Source organism: Staurois parvus, unplaced genomic scaffold, assembly GCF_062004578.1.
Source record: "Staurois parvus isolate SC_StPar_1 unplaced genomic scaffold, SC_StPar_1.0 ptg000629l, whole genome shotgun sequence".
Taxonomy (NCBI): domain Eukaryota; kingdom Metazoa; phylum Chordata; class Amphibia; order Anura; family Ranidae; genus Staurois; species Staurois parvus.
The window spans coordinates 1,110,235-1,133,167 of record NW_028318425.1 but is presented as its reverse complement, the minus strand read 5'-3'; the positions used below and the strand labels follow the sequence as shown (position 1 = coordinate 1,133,167).

General features: G+C 39.0%; 1 pseudogene across 1 annotated transcript in view; it reads left to right on the top strand.

Moving 5' to 3' along the window:
- The window catches only part of LOC149449346 (aldo-keto reductase family 1 member C1-like), a 68,538-nt pseudogene that overhangs the window by 10,703 nt on the left and 34,902 nt on the right, over positions 1-22,933 (top strand). Inside the window, exon 2 of the transcript XR_016315421.1 lies at positions 20,806-20,973. The product of XR_016315421.1 is annotated as an aldo-keto reductase family 1 member C1-like (transcript). The remainder of the gene's footprint in view (positions 1-20,805; positions 20,974-22,933) is intronic.

Genomic DNA, 22,933 nt, shown 5'->3' with positions numbered 1-22,933 from the left:
GTTTTGGTTCCTTTGTTTGCAAGCTGTTGCCAGCTTGTGTAACAGCAGAGCAAACTGATCTTGGTTTAAGAGCTTCCCATCTGCCCTATAGCAGATATACTGCTATAGGGCGACACAGGTGTGCAAAATCCCGTATATATACATGATTTTGCAATTCTGGGTAGGGGGCGCATGCGCCCCCACAGTCACGCCACCGTTTGCGATTGCTCGCCGGCGTCCGGTGATTGCCGACCATCTCCGACAGGGAGGAGAACTGTTTGTAAACAAAACAGTTCTCTCCCCTGTCAGCTTGTGCACACTGCTTTGGATGGCTGTGCATTACAGTGAAGCACAAACACATGGCCCCATAGTAAAGCACACCCAGCGCACAGTCAACCCTTTGATTGCCCCTAATGTTAACCCCTTCCTGCCCAGTGCAATTAGTACAGTGTCAGTGCTTTTTTTTAGTACTGATCACTGTATTAGTGTCACTGGGGATGTCAACCTTTTAAATAAGGGTCTTAAATTTGCACCCAAGATGACATTGAACAAATTTGGCAATTTTATTGATATACAGTCAGGTCCATAAATATTGGGACATCGACACAATTCTAACATTTTTGGCTCTATACACCACCACAATGGATTTGAAATGAAACATTCAAGATGTGCTTTAACTGCAGACTGTCAGCTTTAATTTGAGGGTATTTACATCCAAATCAAGTGAACGGTGTAGGAATTACAACAGTTTGCATATGTGCCTCCCACTTGTTAAGGGACCAAAAGTAATGGGACAGAATAATAATCATAAATCAAACTTTCACTTTTAATACTTGGTTGCAAATCCTTTGCAGTCAATTACAGCCTGAAGTCTGCAATGCATAGACATCACCACACGCTGGGTTTCATCCCTGGTGATGCTCTGCCAGGCCTCTACTTCAACTGTCTTCAGTTCCTGCTTGTTCTTGGGGCATTTTCCCTTCAGTTTTGTCTTCAGCAAGTGAAATGCATGCTCAGTCGGATTCAGGTCAGGTGATTGATTGGCCATTGCATAACATTCCACTTCTTTCCCTTAAAAAACTCTTTGGTTGCTTTTGCAGTATGCTTTGGGTCATTGTCCACCTGCACTGTGAAGCGGCGTCCAATGAGTTCTGAACCATTTGGCTGAATATGAGCAGATAATATTGCCCGAAACACTTCAGAATTCATCCTGCTGCTTTTGTCAGCAGTCACATCATCAATAAATACAAGAGAACCAGTTCCATTGGCAGCCATACATGCCCACGCCATGACACTACCACCACCAGGCTTCACTGATGAGGTGGTATGCTTAGGATCATGAGCAGTTCCTTTCCTTCTCCATACTCTTCTCTTCCCATCACTCTGGTACAAGTTGATCTTGGTCTCATCTGTCCATAGGATGTTGTTCCAGAACTGTGAAGGCTTTTTTAGGTGTCGTTTGGCAAACTCTAATCTGGCCTTTCTGTTTTTGAGGCTCACCAATGTTTTACATCTTGTGGTGAACCCTCTGTATTCACTCTGGTGAAGTCTTCTCTTGATTGTTGACTTTGACACACATACACCTACCTCCTGGAGAGTGTTCTTGATCTGGCCAACTGTTGTGAATGGTGTTTTCTTCACCAGGGAAAGAATTTTTCGGTCATCCACCACAGCTGTTTTCCGTGGTCTTCCGGATCTTTTGGTGTTGCTGAGCTCACCGGTGCATTCCTTCTTTTTAAGAATGTTCCAAACAGTTGTTTTGGCCACGTCTAATGTTTTTGCGATCTCTCTGATGGGTTTGTTTTGTTTTTTCAGCCTAATGATGGCTTGCTTCACTGATAGTGACAGCTCTTTGGATCTCATCTTGAGAGTTGACAGCAACAGATTCCAAATGCAAATAGCACACTTGAAATGAACTCTGGACCTTTTATCTGCTCATTGTAATTGGGATAATGAGGGAATAACACACACCTGGCCATGGAACAGCTGAGAAGCCAATTGTCCCATTACTATTGGTCCCTTAACAAGTGGGAGGCACATATGCAAACTGTTGTAATTCCTACACCGTTCACCTGATTTGGATGTAAATACCCTCAAATTAAAGCTGACAGTCTGCAGTTAAAGCACATCTTGTTCATTTCATTTCAAATCCATTGTGGTGGTATATAGAGCCAAAAATGTTAGAATTGAGTCGATGTCCCAATATTTATGGACCTGACTGTACATAAATTCAGCAGGAGATTATCTTTAAAGAGGTATTTATTGAATGACCGCCCTACTAGAGACGTGAATATTCTTAGGAATGGGATTGCCAAATCATTCAACCTCAGAAACGCATCACTTTTTAACCTCCCAGCCCACTCACACATCAATATTTTCAAAAATCTAGTGCTGAAGGATCTGGAAAATTTTAAAGTTAAAAATTTTAATAATCAGAGACAAATCAATAACGGGATGAAGGACCTTTTAGAAAAGAAAGATTTGGTAATTCGCCCAGCGAATGAGGGAAGGGGTGTTGTAGTCCTTGACAAGGCAGATTACTTTAAACAAGTGTACGATATCCTAGAGGATAAATATACCTATACTCTACTAGATAAGAACCCCTTGGTACCTTATAAAAAGGCTCTGAAGAACATCATCAAATGAGGGTATGATAATGGCATCTTAAACAAAAAAGAGAAAGACTATCTATGCCCAGCTGCCCCAAGATTACCTATACTCTATTGTTTTCCAAAAGTCCACAAAGACCCTGTCAATCCTCCTGGAAGGCCCATAGTAAGCGGCATAGGTTCCCTTTGCTCACGCGTTGGAGAGTACATTGACTACTTTCTCCAACCCTTGGTTTGTAATACCCCCGCTTTCCTTAAGGATACCAAGCAAGTGTTGCTAGATCTTAAAGAGATAATAACACTCCATACCCTGACTTATTTGGTTACTACAGATGTGGCTGCTTTATATAGCAACATTAAACATGAAGATGGAATGGCCACTGCTGAATTTTATCTCAACACAGCCACAGATATCACAATGGCTCAGAAAAGTTTTATCCTTGAACTTCTCAATTATGAGCCATAATTACTTTTGGTTTTGTGATAAATACTATCTGCAGACGACAGGGTCGCAATGGGTGCCAAATTTGCCCCTAGTCTGGCCAACCTCTTCATGTCCAGATGGGAAGAGGACTTAATCTATGCTAGAGATTGGCCAGATCTTATCTTCTATAGGCATTATATAGGTGATATATTATTACTTTGGCAGGGAGCTGAATCCTCACTTATAAATTTTTTTTACCACACTTAATTTTAATTACTTAAATATTAAGCTCACCTACCAATACAATTATAGGTGAAATACATTTTTTAGATCTCATCCTTTTTAACCAAGGCACTGGGATTTTTACAAAAACCTTTTTTTAAAGCTACAGACAAAAATAGCTACATCCCTATGGACAGCTGCCACCATCCAAGTTGGTTAAGCAATATTCCAAAGGAACAATTTCTCCGCCTACACAGAAATTGTGATATGAAAGATGATTTTGTTGTGCTTGCTAATGTTCTTAGAAATAGATTTTTGGAAAAGGGATATGCCCTGGCTACCTTGGATAAAGAAATTGAAGAAGTTGGTGATTTGAACAGAGAGGATCTTTTTGTCTTTAAACCGACTTCCAATTCAAATAAATTCTGTCCTTTCATCACAAACCTCTCCGTACAGTACAAAGAGGTCGCTAAAATTATTAAAAAGAACTGGACTATTTTGAAAAATGTCCCAGTGCTAGGTAATGTTTTACCTGACCACCCTGAGATCACTTATCGCAAAGCACCTTCATTAAGGCACACTCTAGCGCCTGTGGTAAATTATACTCGTGAGCCAACAATAAGATACTCCCCTTAACGTGATAAATAATGATCTAAAACCATATACAACTATTGGTGCTGCAGCACTTTACACACTGCTCATAAACTGTGTTAAGACCTAAAACATAAATAGTGATATATGTCTAAGCATACATCAACGTGCCGCGCTCCACATTCAAAACTGTGCTGCTCATATATAGGTGATATTGCAAATGATACCGTGAAAACAAAGTGCTTCAAACAAGTGCAACATGTAGTGCATAAATAAATACATAAAATATAACGATTGATGTTCTGCCAATTCTATAAACAGTCCTCTTTATGCTTCTATTATTATTTCAGTGACAGGTGAGATATATAGTGCCACACTTCCCGTGCTCTGTGGATAGGTGTGCGCTCACCTCCTTGTTAGCCAGACAAGCTGGCTAAACACACTTTTTTGTCCTCACTGGACAAGGTGGGAATCTTTACTTTAACTGCGTGTCTCCATCCAATACTGGGTTGCCTTATTGCCACCAGAGGTCTCCCTCCTTCCACACTTACACCTCAATGGATTTCTTATGGGGATGGTGGGGATGATTTTTCCTCCTCTCAATTGCACCATGTAAAACAAGAAACCACAAATGGTGCCTTATCCTTTGTGAGGTCAGAGCCTATTTATTAATAGGAAAACGCCACTCACAGTTTCCATCAATTCAGTTGTCAGCTGGCATGTATGTCGATCCTGTTAGCTAGCGCCGCTCGTCCACCGCGGCGTCGTGACGTCAGAGCCCCTCCCCTACGCGTTACGCCACAGGGTCACGTGGCTTCATCAGGGGGAATGTAATAGGACGTCACTGCGCTCTGCTCTCTATATATAGAGACCGTCGGCGCCATTTTCTTGTGGTCCGCATGGGCGCGGCCATTTTCCTTTGGTCTAAATGTACCGATCTACTACTGATATGTGTAACACACATCAGAGGTTCTTATTAAAGTAACAGATGTGCTAGTTCCTTTTCTGACTACATTATCACGATTTACCAGCCTCCAGGATCATGAGACACATACAGCTTTACAAATAATGGGTATAATCCAATAAAAACGGGTTACATACATAATAATAAAAATCTATCTATATTAATAATTTTATTTCAATGTATACTTATATAAAAACATATAATAATTTAATGAACACTTAAATAAAATATATATGTGTATGTGCCCATTAATTAACATACCCATATATAAATATACTCCAACATTAAAAATGCATAAAAATACAATATAAAAATACAATATAAAAAAACTATAAGAGTAAAAGTAAAATAATTAAAAAAATTTAGGATCCACCAACCCACTAAATCATATGAGGCCCTCATGTACGCCTAGTACCTCTTGCTACCCCATTCTATATCTAGTGTGTATTTATTATCCTTATTCATTAATATTCCTTATTATTAGTATCATATCACTTCAAAATCCACTACAACCTATTCCTATACACCATGGTAAGAGCTGTTTCCTATTATTACACACTTCTATATAGTTATATGATTGTGAGTGTATGCCGTCTACATCTCACAATGGTTACTCCTCTCCATGCAGCCCCTTATATTATAATTCTATAATCCCTATTGTAGGTGATAACAGATTTATTAAAATATTCTTTACAAATTACTAATAAAACACGTGAGGTCAAATTCCTTGTTCAAGCCATGCGGGGCCAGACATTTCATTTCATAAATCCACTTGGATTCTTTTTTACTCAACTCCCGTACCAGATTATCACCTCTCCAGTGTCTATTGTGCTTCTCTATTCCCCAGAACTGTAATTTGGATGCATCTTGATTATGACATTGTCGGAAGTGGTCTGAGACATAATGGTATTTATATCCTCTGTTGATGTTGTATACATGCTCCTTAATGCGTTCTTTTAATTCTCTTTTTGTTCTGCCAATGTATAAAAGGTTGCATGGACACTTCAACGCATACACCACTCCCTTCGTTTCGCAAGTCATAAACTGTTTGATTTTATATTCCTTATCATTATGTGTGTTGGTGAATAAAAATCTCCGTCTCGGGTTAGCTACAACTCTCTTACATCCATAGCATCTCCCACATGCATAGAACCCTTCACCTTGAAAAAAAGTGTAGTTGGTATTTTTCAAAGGTTCCAATACATTTTTTACCAACGTATCTCTTAAGTTAGGTGCCTTTTTATATACAAATTTCGGTTTTGGGGGCATAATCTGTTTAAGGTGTTTGTCTAATTTTAATATCTCCCAATGTTTGGAGATAATTCTCTGGACCGCTTTGTACTGTTTATGGTAATCCAACACTATGGGCATATTATACTCTTCCCCATCTCTCTTTGGTTTATCCATCAATAGATTATCTCTGTTCATTTGTCCTACTTCATATCTTTCTTTTTCTATTGCGACTGGGTCATATCCTTTCGCTACAAATCTATTTTTTAACACTTCACTTTGTGATTTATAGTCCTCTTTTCTACAGCAATTCCTTTTCACCCTTATAAATTGGCCCTTCGGGATATTCTTAATCCACGGTTGGTAGTGACAGCTCGTAGTGGGTATGTATGCATTCCGATCCGTGTTTTTAAAATAATTTTTTGTATATAGTAAGTGTCCTTCTTTCTTAATTGTAATATCCAAAAAATTTATTGCATCATCATTAATAGTCCAGCTCAGACTGATGTTGTCTCTATGATTATTCAATTCTTTATAGAATAATTCTAAGCCCTCTTTATTCCCATCCCATATGAGGATGATATCATCAATAAATCTGCGGTATAGTCTAATTTCCTTCCTAGGGTGCTGGTAGACAATCTCCTCCTCCCATTTAGACATGTACAGATTTGCCACACTTGGGGCGAATTTAGCGCCCATCGCTACTCCCCTAATTTGTAAATAATACTCTTTCTTGTACCAGAAGTAATTGTGGAGTAGACAAAATTTCAGACTTTTAATGATGAATTTTTTGTGTTTATTAGGAATGCTCGAATACTTATTAAGAGCCCACTTGACTGCCTCTATTGCTCCTCCATGATCAATATTTGTATATAGAGAGGAGATATCAGCTGTACTCATCGTCGTGTTGCTGTGTGCCTGTACTTCCTGTGTTAACTTGATGGCATGCTTCCTGTCTTTTAAATATGCTAATGTATTCTCTACTAAGGGTTGTAGGAAGCTGTCGATATACTCTCCTAGTCTGGCTGTCATGGAGTCTATGCCATTAATAATTGGCCGTCCTGGTGGTTTGATGATATCCTTGTGGATTTTGGGTACTGAATATATGATCGGTAATTTACATACAGTGGGTATTAGATACTTTTCTTCTTTACTATTTAATACACCTTTTTTGGTCCCGTACTTAACTAGTTTGATCAGCTCTTTTTTATATTCTTTAGTAGGGTTTCTAGTTAATTTCTGATAAGTATTAGTATCCCCCATCATTTCTTCCATAGTGTCTTCATATTGTTCTTTAGACATAACCACTATGCCTCCCCCCTTATCCGCTGGCCTGATCACTACATTTGTTCTTTCCTTCAGACTCTTTATACCTTTCTTCAAGTATGTATCTTCTTTATACTTTTTAATTCTTAATTTTTCTAGATCATTACTCACTAAATTCTTAAATACATTAATATATTTACCATCTATATTCGTAGGGTTGAAAGTGGATTTATTTTTCAGACTAGTGTGATATTCATATGTAGATTTATTGGGGTCAATCAATACACCAATAGTTGTATATGGTTTTAGATCATTATTTATCACGTTAAGGGGAGTATCTTATTGTTGGCTCACGAGTATAATTTACCACATTCTGTTCATTTTTTACGCTCACACACTTGGGGTCAATCACATTGGTTGGGTACTGTGCAAAGTATTTCTTAAGGTTTAGATTTCTAATTAATTTTTGTAAATTTACGTAAGTATCAAATTTATTCATGCCTTTAGTGGGTGCAAACTTGAGTCCCTTATCTAACGCATAAATCTCTTCTTTTTTGAGAGGGATTCCACTGATATTAAAGATCCCCTCTCCTTTTAGTCTCTCCTTCTTTTTTTGTTGTTGCCTTCTTCCTCCTCTACACCCCCTCTTTTTGGTTTTCCTTTTGTTTCCCCCCTTTCTACTTGAGGGTACTGGTTCCATCCTAAAAAAGGGTCATATATTGGTGTATCTGGTGTTTGTGATGCTAATGGTGAGAATCTATTATATTGCGGTACCTCATATCTGTCATCCATGGGTTTGTTGTAAAATTGAGGTCTTTGGGGTCTAGGTGGGTATTGTGTATAAAAATTAGGCTGTGGATAGTAATTCTGTGGTCCTCTTGGTGGGTAACCACCCTGATTTTTATTATAGTATGGTCTACCTCCCCAGTACGGTTGTTGGGGTGGGCCTCTATAATTGGGTTTCCAATTTTTATTATTGGGCTTCCTATACCCTTGTGTACTTTGATCTGGACGATGTTGTGTAGGTGCGTTTTGTTCTCCTTTATTCCTAGTGTTAGGGGGTGTTTTAAACTCCAATGTTTTTTTGTTATTTGGCGTTATTTCCCCCATTTTTACTGGTGTTGATTCTGTGGATCTGATTTCCCCTTGTGTGAGTTTAGTTTGCCATTTAAACACTTTTTTCGTTTGGTAGTCCTGAATTACTTTTTGGTATTTTTTCTTTTTTTTTTTATTTTTATTCTCCAAATCTTTCTTTTGGACATATTTATTGAGTTCATCCATATACTTGGCGAACTCTGGATGTCCTTTGTATGTCTCTATTTTTGCTTTGTTTTCCTGCAGGTTAGACTCTATCATCCTCATTTTTTTCTGTTTTCTTTTAATGAGAAACTGCAGGGTTTCCATGCCCTTCTCATTGAAAAAATTAAACCACTCTTGGGTGTCCTCTTCCCCTACTAATCCATCCGCTATTGGCAGGTCCCACCGCAGTTTCCTAGGTATCATTTTCTCTTTAATATATTTCTGCATGGTTATTAAATCCCACCATACATTAATTTTCTTTTCCATAATATGTCCAATTTTCCTGAACATAACATTGATGTTAATATCTGTGTTTTCTTCTCCTTTGAAGATATCTTCTATATTAACATCCCTATTTTCCAAATACGAGAATATCTCCATTATTGTCTCTAACAAGTGTGTGAGCGTAAAAAATGAACAGAATGTGGTAAATTATACTCGTGAGCCAACAATAAGATACTCCCCTTAACGTGATAAATAATGATCTAAAACCATATACAACTATTGGTGTATTGATTGACCCCAATAAATCTACATATGAATATCACACTAGTCTGAAAAATAAATCCACTTTCAACCCTACGAATATAGATGGTAAATATATTAATGTATTTAAGAATTTAGTGAGTAATGATCTAGAAAAATTAAGAATTAAAAAGTATAAAGAAGATACATACTTGAAGAAAGGTATAAAGAGTCTGAAGGAAAGAACAAATGTAGTGATCAGGCCAGCGGATAAGGGGGGAGGCATAGTGGTTATGTCTAAAGAACAATATGAAGACACTATGGAAGAAATGATGGGGGATACTAATACTTATCAGAAATTAACTAGAAACCCTACTAAAGAATATAAAAAAGAGCTGATCAAACTAGTTAAGTACGGGACCAAAAAAGGTGTATTAAATAGTAAAGAAGAAAAGTATCTAATACCCACTGTATGTAAATTACCGATCATATATTCAGTACCCAAAATCCACAAGGATATCATCAAACCACCAGGACGGCCAATTATTAATGGCATAGACTCCATGACAGCCAGACTAGGAGAGTATATCGACAGCTTCCTACAACCCTTAGTAGAGAATACATTAGCATATTTAAAAGACAGGAAGCATGCCATCAAGTTAACACAGGAAGTACAGGCACACAGCAACACGACGATGAGTACAGCTGATATCTCCTCTCTATATACAAATATTGATCATGGAGGAGCAATAGAGGCAGTCAAGTGGGCTCTTAATAAGTATTCGAGCATTCCTAATAAACACAAAAAATTCATCATTAAAAGTCTGAAATTTTGTCTACTCCACAATTACTTCTGGTACAAGAAAGAGTATTATTTACAAATTAGGGGAGTAGCGATGGGCGCTAAATTCGCCCCAAGTGTGGCAAATCTGTACATGTCTAAATGGGAGGAGGAGATTGTCTACCAGCACCCTAGGAAGGAAATTAGACTATACCGCAGATTTATTGATGATATCATCCTCATATGGGATGGGAATAAAGAGGGCTTAGAATTATTCTATAAAGAATTGAATAATCATAGAGACAACATCAGTCTGAGCTGGACTATTAATGATGATGCAATAAATTTTTTGGATATTACAATTAAGAAAGAAGGACACTTACTATATACAAAAAATTATTTTAAAAACACGGATCGGAATGCATACATACCCACTACGAGCTGTCACTACCAACCGTGGATTAAGAATATCCCGAAGGGCCAATTTATAAGGGTGAAAAGGAATTGCTGTAGAAAAGAGGACTATAAATCACAAAGTGAAGTGTTAAAAAATAGATTTGTAGCGAAAGGATATGACCCAGTCGCAATAGAAAAAGAAAGATATGAAGTAGGACAAATGAACAGAGATAATCTATTGATGGATAAACCAAAGAGAGATGGGGAAGAGTATAATATGCCCATAGTGTTGGATTACCATAAACAGTACAAAGCGGTCCAGAGAATTATCTCCAAACATTGGGAGATATTAAAATTAGACAAACACCTTAAACAGATTATGCCCCCAAAACCGAAATTTGTATATAAAAAGGCACCTAACTTAAGAGATACGTTGGTAAAAAATGTATTGGAACCTTTGAAAAATACCAACTACACTTTTTTTCAAGGTGAAGGGTTCTATGCATGTGGGAGATGCTATGGATGTAAGAGAGTTGTAGCTAACCCGAGACGGAGATTTTTATTCACCAACACACATAATGATAAGGAATATAAAATCAAACAGTTTATGACTTGCGAAACGAAGGGAGTGGTGTATGCGTTGAAGTGTCCATGCAACCTTTTATACATTGGCAGAACAAAAAGAGAATTAAAAGAACGCATTAAGGAGCATGTATACAACATCAACAGAGGATATAAATACCATTATGTCTCAGACCACTTCCGACAATGTCATAATCAAGATGCATCCAAATTACAGTTCTGGGGAATAGAGAAGCACAATAGACACTGGAGAGGTGATAATCTGGTACGGGAGTTGAGTAAAAAAGAATCCAAGTGGATTTATGAAATGAAATGTCTGGCCCCGCATGGCTTGAACAAGGAATTTGACCTCACGTGTTTTATTAGTAATTTGTAAAGAATATTTTAATAAATCTGTTATCACCTACAATAGGGATTATAGAATTATAATATAAGGGGCTGCATGGAGAGGAGTAACCATTGTGAGATGTAGACGGCATACACTCACAATCATATAACTATATAGAAGTGTGTAATAATAGGAAACAGCTCTTACCATGGTGTATAGGAATAGGTTGTAGTGGATTTTGAAGTGATATGATACTAATAATAAGGAATATTAATGAATAGGGATAATAAATACACACTAGATATAGAATGGGGTAGCAAGAGGTACTAGGCGTACATGAGGGCCTCATATGATTTAGTGGGTTGGTGGATCCTAAATTTTTTTAATTATTTTACTTTTACTCTTATAGTTTTTTTATATTGTATTTTTATATTGTATTTTTATGCATTTTTAATGTTGGAGTATATTTATATATGGGTATGTTAATTAATGGGCACATACACATATATATTTTATTTAAGTGTTCATTAAATTATTATATGTTTTTATATAAGTATACATTGAAATAAAATTATTAATATAGATAGATTTGTATTATTATGTATGTAACCCGTTTTTATTGGATTATACCCATTATTTGTAAAGCTGTATGTGTCTCATGATCCTGGAGGCTGGTAAATCGTGATAATGTAGTCAGAAAAGGAACTAGCACATCTGTTACTTTAATAAGAACCTCTGATGTGTGTTACACATATCAGTAGTAGATCGGTACATTTAGACCAAAGGAAAATGGCCGCGCCCATGCGGACCACAAGAAAATGGCGCCGACGGTCTCTATATATAGAGAGCAGAGCGCAGTGACGTCCTATTACATTCCCCCTGATGAAGCCACGTGACCCTGTGGCGTAACGCGTAGGGGAGGGGCTCTGACGTCACGACGCCGCGGTGGACGAGCGGCGCTAGCTAACAGGATCGACATACATGCCAGCTGACAACTGAATTGATGGAAACTGTGAGTGGCGTTTTCCTATTAATAAATAGGCTCTGACCTCACAAAGGATAAGGCACCATTTGTGGTTTCTTGTTTTACATGGTGCAATTGAGAGGAGGAAAAATCATCCCCACCATCCCCATAAGAAATCCATTGAGGTGTAAGTGTGGAAGGAGGGAGACCTCTGGTGGCAATAAGGCAACCCAGTATTGGATGGAGACACGCAGTTAAAGTAAAGATTCCCACCTTGTCCAGTGAGGACAAAAAAGTGTGTTTAGCCAGCTTGTCTGGCTAACAAGGAGGTGAGCGCACACCTATCCACAGAGCACGGGAAGTGTGGCACTATATATCTCACCTGTCACTGAAATAATAATAGAAGCATAAAGAGGACTGTTTATAGAATTGGCAGAACATCAATCGTTATATTTTATGTATTTATTTATGCACTACATGTTGCACTTGTTTGAAGCACTTTGTTTTCACGGTATCATTTGCAATATCACCTATATATGAGCAGCACAGTTTTGAATGTGGAGCGCGGCACGTTGATGTATGCTTACACTCTAGCGCCTAATGTGGTCAACCCCCCTAAGCAAGTGTCTTTTGGTTTTGGCCTAAAAGGTTTTCACCCATGTAACAGATGCATGCTATGTCTCCATAATGTAATCCATAAGAAACCTACACACTCTTTTTGCTCTAGTGTGACAAGAAAGAGGTATGATATAAAGTCACTCATTACCTGCAATAGCACGCACGTGGTGTACCTGCTAGAATGTTCCTGTGGTAAACAGTACATTGGGAAAACTACGATAAGACTTAGAGACACATTAAGGGAACATTTATATAACATCAAAAGAGGATATAAAGAACATTCCCTCTCCAAGCATTTTCGTAACTTCCATAATAGGGATCTGTCTTGTCTCAAGTTTGTGGGCATAGACATTATTAAGAAACATTGGAGAGGAATGTACAAATGTAGAACCGTATCCATGATGGAAACAAAATAGATTTTCGAATTACACTCACTTTTACCACATGGCTTGAATGTTGATCTTGACATTAATTGTTTTATTGACACAAGCTAATTTTTGACTTTCTTGAGTTTTTACCTTTTTGTACAGAATAAATATACATATATTTTTATTCATAATCCTTTATTTTATTTTTTTTTCCTTTATCCATGTGTATAGTATACTATTCTATTTTTTATGGTTTCTATTTTTTACTGGTTTTATGTTTGATATTTTCCAATTATATTTTATATGGTATGTTCCCATGACATTTAAATTTTTTCTATCAGCTATAATGTCCCAGTGTGAGATGGGGAAACAGCTTTCACTGAACACTGAAGTAAATTAAAAACGTTCTGACTGACATTCTGCAGTTTAGCCACAAGATGTCACTGTTTTTTCTAACACAGCCTCAGACTGCATAGAGATTTCTATATTCATGAAGGGGTAGGGTTTTTACAATTGGAGAGTGAACAGGAAAAGGAGAGGAGAGCAGCCATGCTTGAGAGAGAGAAGGGGGTCTGTGTGATCTTAGAATCCAATGCCATCCAGATGTGAGGACAGCCCTCCCTAATCAGAAATTCAGTTAAGTGAAGCTGATGGTGTTGAAGACGCTGATCCTGTTCAGGGGAAGGAAGATCGCTGCCAGGAATGCTGACGAGATAGCATGCTTGTTGGAGAGACATCTGTTCTGTTCTGAGTCACCAGCGGATGCAAGGCAGACCCGGGTCGGTAAGATCGTGCACGCACCTCATTTCAGTGTTGGCGCCTCCAGAGACTGAGACAGGCCTATAGTTAGTTAGTTAGGGTCTCTGTTTGTGTCAGGCCACAAGTGTTGTTACTGATCATTGGAAGGACTCCACAACTTAAAGTGATATTTCACATTGGAGAGCTGATAAAATCCTACAAACTCAAGCCAGACTGGCGGTTTGCTCAGAAGGAATACTCAGGCACGTGCTACAGGACCAGTTATGGGAGAGGGAATACTGTAGATTTGTGTAAGATTGTAAGCTGTTGTGCTGCACCACAGGCTAGCCCATACCATACACCCATACGCTGATTCTTGTTCTTTTAGGGTAATGTAAGGTAAGGTGTGGCAGCTTAGTTGTACCTGCCAGTAGGTAAATTACTTCACTTTCTACTTTCATCCATCAGGAGGCGCCGTACTGTGCAGCACAAGAGTTTCAGCCTTTGGGCTGGGTGTATGTAAATTTATTGAATATTCCAGCATTTGCGGTTTTGTTTATTTGCCACATCTAAGTAAAATTCTGTTGTGACAAAAGCTGGTGTTGGGGTTGCTTTCCTCGTTCGTGACTTCACTGTATCTTGGGGAGCCCACCCCAGTACATGGCACCTTATCGCCGCACTGCGCATGCGTGCGGCTACGTATTTAAACAAGCTCCTGGCTATGGCACACTCCCTTTGATAACGTGCACGAGCGCGAAACGCGTTAGAGGGGAGTGACGTCAAGCCAAGCCAGTGACGCCACGCTGCATGGGCCACGAGGAAGGCCGGCGGCCACCATATTTGAATCTGTATTCCACATTTATCTTGCCAGATGTGAGTGCATAGTGTTCTTTGCTATCGGTTTTTTAACCACACTAATAAAAATATACTGCACGATAAAGCACTCTTTTTCTAGCTCATTTGTTCATGAGCATTTTAAGGTGGATTTCTTTAGTGCATGTTTTGGTCCATATACACCTGGATTGGAGTTATCCTGGAGATCTAGAGAGTAGCAGTTGGATGATCAGCTGATGTGCGGACGTATACCAGATGATCCCCGAGGTTACCCCTAGGATGCTGATGACCAGGAGTGGTCTATGTACTCAAATGCGCTTTTAATTGCTCTATCTGGTTAGTGCAATATATACTCATTCTCAAATCCACTTGAAGCACGGAAGTTCACCTTTTTGATATATTGGACATTTATTTCAATATTGGATGTCACTATCACACTTTATGCGTCATATCTAGACGCTACTAGCACCTTTATCGTACCGCTCCACAGCACATTTTTATTTACATTTATATCTATACTTTAATTGGTTGTTTTACAAGTCATCATTTTATATATCATTTTGCAACTTTTTGATATATTGGACGTTTATTTCAATATTGGATGTCACTATCGCACCTTATGCGTCATATCTAGACTCTACTAGCACCTTTATCATAGCGCTCCACAGCGCATTTTTATTTACATTTATATCTATATATTAAAAAGTCATCATTTTATATGTCATTTAATAGCGCTGCATTTCTGAATATGTATGTTTTATTAGGGTTGGAGGTTGACCTTCAATGCCAGCTGCTTACTTTATTTTACCTAGCACTCGTATACCTATTTTTTCCCCCCAGTGTCAGAATGCCCGCTGCAGTCCCGCAGTAAGTCGCTGATCGCCGCCATTACTAGTAAAAAAAAAAAAATTCCAGTATCTATACCGCCATTTGATTTTTAAAATTGTTTTACTGGACATGTTTAATAGCAAAAAGTCCAAAATATTGTTTATTTCTCAAATTTGTCGGTCATTTTTTAAGAAGAAAATAAAAAACGCACAGGCGTTCAAATACCACCAAAAGAAAGTTAAATTCGTGGGAAAAAAGGATGTAAATTTAATCTGGGTGCAGCGTTGCATGACCGCGCAATAGTCAGTTAAAGTAACGTAGTGCCGTAACGCAAAAGATGGCCTGGTCAGGAAGGGGGGTAAATCCTCAGGAGGGCAAGTGGTTAATCTGCTGCTTTTGAGGCCAGAGGAGAGCTCTGGGGTCTCATAGATCCCATATCTCCCCATAAGGAGAATTTGTCAAGATACATGCTATGTTAATAATGAGTAAAAAAATTAAAGGTACAGTGTAAAAAATAAATAAAATTACAAAAAAAACTATATAAAGCGCATGCATCTGTCCCGCATTCATACGTACACAGTGATTGTACCACACATGTCTTGCTTTTACAATTACTTGAAGTCAAACTGAAAGACAAAATAAAACAAAATTGAGCCAATATTGGTGGATCTGTGACTGGCAGTGGCGTCCCAAGGCAGGTGCGGGGGTGCGGTCCGCACCGGGTGACACCAACCGCATGGGGTGACACGAGACCCGCTCCACAAAAAGATAAATTGTAAAGCAAGCCAACGATCCCCGCAGGATGGATCGGATCTGCAGACTAAGCATAATAGATCGGAGTCCAATCCATTATGCTCAATCCGCAGATCCGATCCATTCTGCGGGGATCGTTGGAGGGGGTGTCACCAAGTGTTACCGCACCGGGTGACACCAACCCTAGGGACACCTCTGGTGACTGGCGTAACCAATCAGGGTTCTATGCCCCAAAACCAGTCATTGTGTTGTTTGCTCAATGTTGTAGAGCATTACAGTATACACATTGTCAATGTGTCTTGTACCAGGATAAGTGTGCAAAGTACAATTTGTTTCATAGTGCCCGTGTATGGGATTTAGATTGTTAATGTGCACTGCATCAAAGCCCAACTGAATATTGGTTTCAATCAGTTTAATACATTTCAGATAGACCAAAATAAAAGATGTGTACAGTCTAAGGGTTCATGTACACTGCAGCTGATAAACTGACGTGCAGGAGCTTTTCTGTGTTTTTATCAGCAGCCCCTGAACTCTCCCTAATGTTTTCCTATGTGTCCATGTACACTATGTCGTTTACAGTCATTTACAGGCAGTTGAGTTTACAGTCATTTTTTTTAACTCACCAAACTGGCGTTCAGGAGTAGATTTTACCGGAGTTTCAAACGTCAAATGCTTGTAAATGCGTGTAAACGTGGTTAACCATGGTTATAAGCGTTTGTGTTTAGAAGCGTTTTTTAACTGTTCAATGTCCAGATGCTGTCCAGAGCCTTTTTTCATCATCAGAAATGCATGCAAAGCGTTTTCCATGTATTCAAATGGACCCGGTACACCAGCGCAGTCAGTTCCAGGTTTCACGTGAAGGAAAAAATGGTAGAACGTGCCACATTATGCTCATGATGGGATCCATAGTGCATACAACCAGAAAATACAGGTCATCTCAACACATACTGCTCTCTTTGCTTCTGCTCTCTCAATTTCTCTTAAAATGTCTGAAATAGTAAATTTTTTACTGTTTTTCAGTGCATTCTGGGCATTTGGGAAGGCCTCCTGAGGTTATCTTTTAAAAATGCTTCTAAACGCAAATGCGCATAAACGCGGTAGGCAAAGGCGGCTAAACTGATGTTTTTTAAACTACGTTTTCCAGCAGTCAGTTTCCATCAATCAGCAGAGTTTTCCAAACACCCCTTGTACATGAGCCCTTATATAGTCCACTCTCTTTAGAAATCAGCCATGGCCTGAGGAGAAAAGGCTGTCCTCTGCCAGCATGAAGCAGAGAAGGACCCTTGCTCTATCTGTGGAAGCAATGGCCTCTCTGTAAAGGTCAGATGTATCTTCTGGTGAATCAGAGCTAGAGATCTCCAATCAGGAGAGAGCTTGATCTTTGCTGACTAAAGATCTATATGATTTAGCAAGGAGGTTTCAGACCTCTGTAGAGAGACCACATGGCTTTTTTTGTTGTTTATGCAGCAAACCACAAAGCAAAGCATGTGCCAACAGTTACCACCTACACTGCCATGCCTTATCATGGGTTGCAGTAATGAATAGTAAAATGAGGGGACCTCACATGTTGTTGAGCTTTCAAAGACTTTTATAACTTCCTCCACTTATAAATGGCCAGATTTTGCTCTTACTATGTCTACTATTTTGTTTATCTTTGTTCACACACCCAGTGCGCTGCTCTGTGCCATATGATCACAAATGTAAACACTGCCAGCTTCTCCTTTTCTCCCTCCCACTGCTCATAGCTTCAGGCTCACAGGAGGATAGTTTTCAGGATGGAGAGCAAAGTCAGTTAACATGTCGTGTTTTCCAATCCCTTCTTTTCCTGAATGAACAAAGCGAGTGATTGGTATTGAAGTATAACTGAAGCATAGTAAGCTGTGTTTATTGTGTCTTTAGCTTCTGAATGAACAGGAAGCCTCTGAACTGAGCACTTCCTGTTCATTTACTCTGTGAGTGCAGAGAAGGGTATTGAGGACTCTCTGTCCTCAATCTCTTTCTCAAAAGTGAAACATCAGGGCTCTGTTTAGACCCCTGATATTTAACCTAACCCCCCCCCCCATTCCCCCAAAAAGACTGTTAGAAAAGTAAATAAATAAAATTATGTAGTACTACTCCCGAAGGGGCTGCTCAATTATGCTTGTTGCCAGTGGTTGCCCTGACCTTGCAAGCTTGCCAATACCTCTGACACTCTGCGTTCAGACATATTTCAATAGTAGAGAATAAAAAGGAAAGAGACACAATTCTTTAGTAACACCTCTATATTAGACTTGTTCAAAAGAGTAGACCAAAGGAATAATGGGTTTAGGGTGCTCAACCCCAGTTAACACATAAAAGCAGAAAACTAGTACAATAGAAACAACCAGTTAGTAATGTTTAACAGATTATACAGTCATGAAAAGTAAGCTTCAGCAATTTAATAGCAACCCTGGCAGTTGGAGGGGGAAGAGAAGATTTGTTTACTTTTCAGCTCCCTCTGGGCCACCGGTGCTACAAGGAGTATTCAGAGAATTATGTAAATGTATACTCTGGCATAAATACATATAGGTACCCTAATTTGAATAATAATGGCCTTAGAAAGGAAGAAGCCCCTTTAACTAGAGATTGCAGCTTGAATCCTGTGATGTTAAAAGTTCCTGATATGGTAGTATCTGCTGTCTTCTGCTAGCAATGGTGGGGCCCATAAACATTAATGAACACTGGTAATTAAATGAAGTGAAACAGACTGTGGTACAGCTAGAAAGGAAAGGTCTCCTGGCAACTGAGGTGTAAAAGTGTCTGCATGCAGTGTCTCTAGAGTGATGACAGAAAGAGGTTGGGCAACCACTCGCTCACCAGTCCTTATGGATAGCACGGCCTCCTAGGAACAAGAGTTGCACAGGATTGTGACTGTTTGCAGAGATGTGCAGAGTTACCACCTGACAGCCTGTCAGTGCGGTGAGTCTGTGTGAAGACTGGAGAGTGACAGTCCCAAGGCAGAGGAGACTGATGCAATCCCAGTGTGGCAATCAGTGTCACTGCTGTGCTGAACTTTTGTGGAGAATCCTGCAGCAGTAGGCTTGCAATCTTTCTCTGTAGGTTAATGGCAGTCCCCTATGTCCAGGTCTAAATCCCCGCATTGTAGTAGCAATTTTGGCAAACCAGATAACTACAGACACAGACTTGAAGAATACAAGTGATTTATTAAAAACAGCGCTGTTTTGGCTCAACAGATGGCTCGTGCTCTCATCTGCTAAGTGAGTTATAGAGATCTTTTTACAAACGTATATACCAATGATTACGTTACAAGGCATACATTCCTTCTTTCACTTTCTATACACTCAGAAGTCTTCCTAAACTCTACAAACTAACCTTGGCCAGCAGCTACAGATATGAATCCCAGTTACAAACCGGTACACATAATACTCACAGGAAATAAGGGAGGGGGGAAGATGAGCCAAAAACCTTGCTTTTACAAACACAGGCTGCTAGAAGTGTTAGAGTTTAAAGGGGAACTCTACAACATCTGGGTGCTACCACAGCACCAATAGAGTGAGCCTGTCCTTTGCTGCTTAATATATCTGCTTTCCCATCATTCCTCTTGTTCACCAGCTATCTGGAAGTTGTAGTTCAATCAGCACTCAGGGATACAGTATATATTGACCATAGGACTACAGGTCCCAAGATCTTCTGCTGTCAGAAGAATCAAATCCACTCTGCTAACAGGAAGTGATGTAGCTGCCCCAGTACTGCGCACTAGGGGAAGAAGGCTTAATCATAGTCTAGTCTATACCTGTCCCTGAATTGCATAGTGACATTGTGCAAATATAATCCTGTAGTTGGCACCTGGCTACAGTTGTATGCAGGCAACCTATGTTACTCTATGGAGTGCAGTGGCTGTACGGACACAGCTGCAGGTCCTAATTTGATGGGCATGAAGGTGCAGTTGTGTCAGGAGGTGAGCTAGACTTGATTTCTACCGAGACTGGAGTGGAAAGAACTGGTATTTCTTGAGACCTTTAAGTTGTAAAAATAGTTTCTTCTGAATTCTTACCCAGTTGGGGGTATTAATAAAACTGGAGAGTGTAGCTCTGCATAGAAGCCAGTCAGCTTTCAGGGTTTTTTTTGTCAACTCTCAATTGAATAAGCTGAAGTTGATTGGCTACCATGCAGAGCTGCACCAGATTAATTTTTAGTAAATCAACACCAGTGTGTCATAAATCAGTCTTTTGGGTGGACAGATTTCCTTCTTTGGTCTTTCCTCTTTTGGCTCTGATTCTAGGGGTGGTGGGGAAGGATCTAGATCTGGAGCACTCAGTGAGGTCTGGAGGTCTTCCTGACTCCTTGGTTTGTGACCCTGAGGTACAAACTCTGGAGCCTCAGGCCCAAGGGTCTTTATGTACAGTGTTCATGACTGTGTAATTGTCCTTCAAAATATCACTGCACTGAAAGCTAAAAAAAAAAACCTGGATGAGGAGTAGGTGTAACGTGCTGGTCCTGAAGTGGTTAGCTTCAAAATTGTATGCTTTAAAAACACAATTTCTTTACAAATTTTTATTGATTTTGCTTTTTTGTCCTTTTTTACAGTACACTAAAGAGCAGGCTGAAGAAGCTGTAAAGTTGGCCATCGATGTTGGCTATCGCCTTATTGACAGTGCTTTTATCTATGCCAACGAAGTACAAGTTGGCCGGGCTATCAATGCAAAGATTGCTGATGGAAAAGTGAAGAGAGATGATATACACTATACTGGAAAGGTAACTATGTAACTTTTGATTAAATTGTATTACATACAGCAACTGCTCGGCAACAGAATTGTTTTCAGGCCACTGTGGGTGCAATGGTTGCCTCAATACAAAAAGTTGGCAGTTGGGATTTCTCTATCCATTTAGCATGGATAGGGGAATCAACTGATTTCTCTTTTTCTGCCCACAGGGCTGAACAAGAGCGAATAGAATCATGTATGGCAGCCTTAAGGGTTAATGCATACTGGATGCCCTTAACCAACTCTTTAGATGCCTTTCTCCTGGCAGCAGAAAAACGCTTGGGAGTTAATTAATTTATTTAATAAATAAAGAATAAATGATTATTGTGGACATTGAAATGAATTAATGCGCAAGCGCCTAGCATTAATGAGGGTTTAGACATATTTACACGTTTAGATGCATTTTTTCTGCCAAAACGTACTTCTCCTGAATGTGATTCTTCTGTGTTCAGGAGAGGAGCATAAGGTTTTTAATGTGACTTTTCACAGCTAACATTACCAGCATTATTAAAACGCCCAGTGTGCATGGAGCCTAAGAACGTATTTACAGATAAAAAACTCCTCTAGTAATCCCCTAGTTCTGTTTTTTTTCCTGCCAAAAAACACTGATTAAAGCCTATGTGTGCATGGACACATAGGATAACATGCTGGGGAGTTTACTGGCTGTAGAAAAAAATGCCAAAAGCCAAAAACAGCAGTTATAAAAACATCCACTGTGCATGAAGACTTATACTGCCTCTAAACGCTGCTACTCCTCAACTCTCATAAAACCCTATGTGTGCATGGACACATAGGCTTTAATTGAGGTGTTGTTAGGGGTTTAGGCAAAAGAATGCCAAAAGCCCCAAAAATGTGAGTTTAGGAGCAACAGTATGCTTTAGTCCTTAAAGTAATATTAAACTCAAAAGGCAAACATTTATTATATCACAGCTTAAAAATTCTTAGATGTGCTTGCTGTATTAGTTTCCTTTTAATGCTTTCTTTCCTTTATTTTCATTTGGTGATCCAACCAGTAAATCTTTTGTTTTTCAAAAGAACAAACTCTCTTGCAGATGTAGCAATTACAGGGATGAGATAAACCATTTCCTGATCAAGGTGCTTAAAATGGTCAGCATTTATTTTTTTTTTTTATATAAAACCATTATCTCAAAAGTAAAAGAAAAATTCTGCCTTTTCTTATAAAGTGTGAGATGGACTTTGGCTTCAATTTGTTAATGTATTTAAATCTGCTAATAAATCTAACACTCCCCTCCCCCCAAACTGACAGTGCTGCTATTCAAAGGTGTGCCCCTTCATCCAGAGTAGAGGCACTCTAGTACAGGAGGTGTGTTACTGGCCAGATCACTAGGTGAAAACAGAGCAAAAAAGACTAGAAAAGAAAAAACTAATGCAGCCGCCACATTTAAAGATTGATAAGCTGCAATTTATTACATTTTTGGTTTTTGGTTTATTACTGCTTTAACTTACACAAAAAAAAAAAAAAAACAGAAGATATTAATGTACAGTTAGGTCCATATATAGTTGGACACAGACACAATTTTATTTGTTTTCAGGTATTTACCAAAACATATTGAAGATATAGTTAAATAATGGATATGGGCACACTCTCAGGTTTAATTTGAGGGTATGTACATCCAAATTGGAGGAAGGGTTTAGGAATTACAGCTCTTGAGAGTAGCCACCCCCCCTTTTTCAAGAGACCAAAAGTAATTGAACAATTGAAAATAATCATAAATAAAATGTTCATTTGTAATATTTTGTTGAGAATCCTTTACTGGCAATGACTGCCTGAAGTCTGGAACCCATGGACATTACCAAAGACTGGGTTTCCTCCTTTCTGATGCTTTGCCAGGCTCTAAATGCAGCTTTCTTCAGTTGTTCTTTATTTGTGGGTCTTTCTGCCTTTAGTTTTGCCTTCAGCAAGTGAAATGCATGCTCAATTGGGTTGAGAT